A 3,972-nucleotide genomic window follows, 5' to 3' on the forward strand; every position below is an offset into this window, starting at 1 on the left:
GGCCTTAGGGTGGGGCTGGGGCCCTTCTCTTCTCCCCTTCTTCCCAGGTCCTGTGGAGGGGGCAGCCCCCACCAGGGCCATGACCGCTTCTCCCTGCAATAAGTGAGGAGACAGCAGCTATTAATATAAGATGAGTTCACGGGCTCACAGCTTCTGCAGGCTGGAAAACAGGCTCCTGGGGCCAGGGGCTGCGGCAAGTCTCGTCTGTCAGATTTTCTCCTGGAGCCCGAAACCTGCCAACCCTGCACCCCGAAACTCCCTACATGCAGAGACATGTGTGCACACAGGCACATAAACGGAGGTCCAGGTTCCTGGCTGTTGAGAGAAGACCCACACATGCATACACATCCAGACACGCACGTATGATCAGTGTGTCTGCACACCAGTATGCGCACCTGTGCACACAGATATATCACATGTACACAGACCATGTCAACCTCAGGTACACATGTTCTCATGCAGAAGCACAAACCTAAATGTATGCACATGCCCCTGCACAAATACGTATGCACACAGACACACAGCCTTGTATATACATGTGTGCACACAGGTCCAGGCATGCTTGCATACCCAGACCCATCTGCACACCACGGCACACCCACATATATACAGACACAAAACTGCCCGTGTGCATACAGATGGCATCAGTCATGTACACACATGTGCATACAGGATTACATTCAAGGACTTGTACATGTACACATATATGTACATGCATGTCTTTTGCACACAGTGTACACACAGTCACACAGGTTCCTCACTGTCAGTGTTCAGCAATCATGAACTCACAGGCAGACCCTTGGTTTCTAGCACCATCCGGCTGGCTCAGCCTCCCCTCCCCCCAGCCTCATGACAGGCAGATCAGGCTCCTGCCAACCCCAATGTCTGCCCTTGGCTTCCCACCCCCTGGGGGTCCCCAGATCCCTGATTAACCCCCTCACTAATTGGCCACCAGCCCCTTGACTTTGCTGCAGGCCTTCTCAGGAGCTGGGAGCGAGAGGCTGCAAATTGGCCAAGCAGGTTGGGTCTGGGGAATAGAATGCGAGGCAGGGCGGGGGTGCTATGAGCTCAGTGCTGAGCTGGAGCCAGGCAGGGTGCCCCTATACCAGGACTGGGGGGGGCACTGGCTCCGTACCCTCGTGGGAGGGCACTTAGGATTCACATGCACCCAGTCACCTGAGCCTTGATTGCACGCACTTTCAAACACACTAGTCATGTGGGTGGACATGCTCCAGCCCACTTCACACAAATGCATGTGAACATTTGCACACACCCACACTCAGGAAAAACCCCATTAATCAAAATCTTACATGTTGATAAATTCACCTGTCAGATACAGAGACCACTGATATATGTACATCCAAACACACTTCACCTAAATGCCCAAATGTGTCACATGTATACATGCTTGCAAACACGAGTTTACATGCTATACATGCCTATGAATGTACACCTAGGTATACCTGTAGGCATGTAAGAACATCCATCCACACCTGTACATGCACACCCAGAGTCCAGGCATGTGTGTGCACACCATTTGTGTGCCTACCATGATGGACCCCCAAATAGCCACAGAATAAGAACTCCCACAGCCAGCCACCGGCTTTGTGGAGGAACAGGGAGTTTGAAGTTCCTGCAGTCTAGGGAGAGGGGTGTGTGTTGGGGGCGGGGAGTGGTGGAACTTGCCTAATACCTAAGCCCACTACTCCCTCTGGGTTCTCCTCAGCCTCGGGGCTCCCAGACAGGACGGAGGTTCTGGCTTTGCTTCTCTAGTTCCTGTCTCCTTGGCTCTGGGCCTGAGCCCACAGTGAGTTCTGCTTTCTTGCAGACAGCCAGGGGCATTGGAAAGCAGAGGGTTTCTACTTTCATGCTTGCTGCCAACTTGCTGTGTGAACTTTGGGCAAGTTGCTGTACCTCTCTGTGTCTGCCTTTCCAACTGTAAACTAGGAATAAAAAGCTTGGTATTGGCCATCCTTCCAGGATTGCCTGAGGAGTCCATGGGTTCATCTTTATGGATGTGCTTTACCCGGGCATATGTCTGGGAGAGGTTAGTTCCCAAGACAGCAAGACACTGGAGCTGTGGTGGGGGGTTGGTGTTGGGCAGAATACATAATCCTGTTCAACTCCTCACTGAACAGGAGGGAGCTGAGTCCCAGAGGGAGCCGCAAGGTGAGAGCTACAAAACCTGGCCTCCGACTTCTCAGCCAGGAAATCTTCTTCTCTTTAAATACGTATGCAGGGCATGAGCAGGTGCGTGCACAATCCCCCAGGTAAGGGCGGGGATGCCTGCCTGCTGCAGTGGGAGGGTGTCTCTGCAGTATGCCTGCCACCATGGTACCGAGCATTCTACCAGGGAGAGATTCTTTTGGGTGTGAAAGGCTTATTTTCTTGTCCTCTAGCTTCAGACCCCTCACAAGACACTTCTCCCGGGGCTAAGGCTGGCTTTGGGGAGCACCTGAGACAGCTCCTAGCTTCCTGATCTAGGAGGGAACTAGCTGACAACCACCCAGAGCAGCGCTTACAGAAGTGCTGCCAGGTTGCCCTGGCCGCCAAGCGGCCAGGAGGGGGCAGTGCGGAGCTGGCCGAGGCAGCACAGGAGGGGTGGTGGCTCCTGAGGACTTTGTGTGGTTTGCTTGTGCTTGTGCTCCTGTAACTGCGTGCCGCTCTGTGCTCTTGTGTGCACAAAGACAGCATTCTGTGTGCACGTGTCTCCATGTCTGAGTGTGCACAAATGCCCACATCTTAACAGGTGTGTGCATATACTGAAGCTGTGTCTGTTGGGAGCCCCCACCCATACACAGGGAGACCACTTTGTTCCAGGCAGTTGAGGGCACAGGGTACTTCTAACTCTAAAGGTCTAGGATAGCAGGGCCCCCAGTACAGCTCACTTATTTCAAAGCAAGAGCAAAATTAACCATCATTTATAAAACTAGGCACCAGTGGGTAGGTAGGTCAGCCTGTAACAGAAAACCTTTAACACACCCGCCTCTGACACCAAACACCATGATCCTCGATGGAGAGATTCTGAGAATGGTTTACGTTGTGTGGTGGGCAGAACAGGAGACCCACGTGCGAACTATGGCTCTGCTCTTGGTCGGCTATGCGGTCTTAGGCAACTCAACCTCTCTGAATCTTTTTCTCAACTGTCAAGTGGGAGACCCTTGGTTGGTGAAATAAAGCATAGGCAGTCTCGGGCAGGTAGTAGTTGAATGCTCATTCTTCTCACGACTAGCCCAAAGAGCTGAAGCTCCCAAGCGGAGGAGCTGGAATTTAAGTCAGACTCCCAGCTGCCCAGAACCACATTCCTTCCCTCCAATTCTCCAGCAAGGGCGGCTCCCGACACCACCATTTTGTCTTCTCCCAGGGCGGGCGTCTGGCTGCCTGTCAGTCACCGACCTCGGGAAGCCAAGTGCTGACTAAACACAGGCCTGAGCACGAGGGTGGGGCGAGGGGCTCCGCCGGGGCCAGCCGGCTCCCGCGCCCCCTCCCCGGCACCCCCACCCCCAGCGATGAGCTCAGAGTGGCTGGCGCAGCACTTGCTGACGATTCAAAACTTCTGCCCCCTCTCCTGGGATGCCAGTGGGTGACTCTCTCGCAACAGCAGGCGTGACCAGCCGAGTCACCAACCCGGCTCCCACCCCTCTCCCGGGGCCGCCCCACACCGTCTGCTGGGCTTGGAACAGGGAGTCCGCTCATCAATTACCCCCGGGGACAGCTACTCGCAGCAGCTGTGCTTGGTACAACCGTTGCTTCCTGGGTAGGTCATTTTTTTAGGGTCAGAAGAGAAACCCAGACCTGTCACCTTCCCAGGCAGGAGAGAGAGGGGGCCTGCGGCAGCCTAACCCTTTTATCGGATTCCATTGTAAGTCGTTCTATTTAAGGTAAGTTGCTCGGGTCTGAGAGGCAGACAAGATGCCGGCCAGATGCTGGCAGGCAGCATCAGCATTCTCCTGCCTGATGTGAGGCTCCCCA

This window comes from Bison bison, unplaced genomic scaffold (assembly GCF_000754665.1).
Source record: "Bison bison bison isolate TAMUID 2011002044 unplaced genomic scaffold, Bison_UMD1.0 scf7180017864516, whole genome shotgun sequence".
Classification (NCBI taxonomy): Eukaryota; Metazoa; Chordata; class Mammalia; order Artiodactyla; family Bovidae; genus Bison; species Bison bison.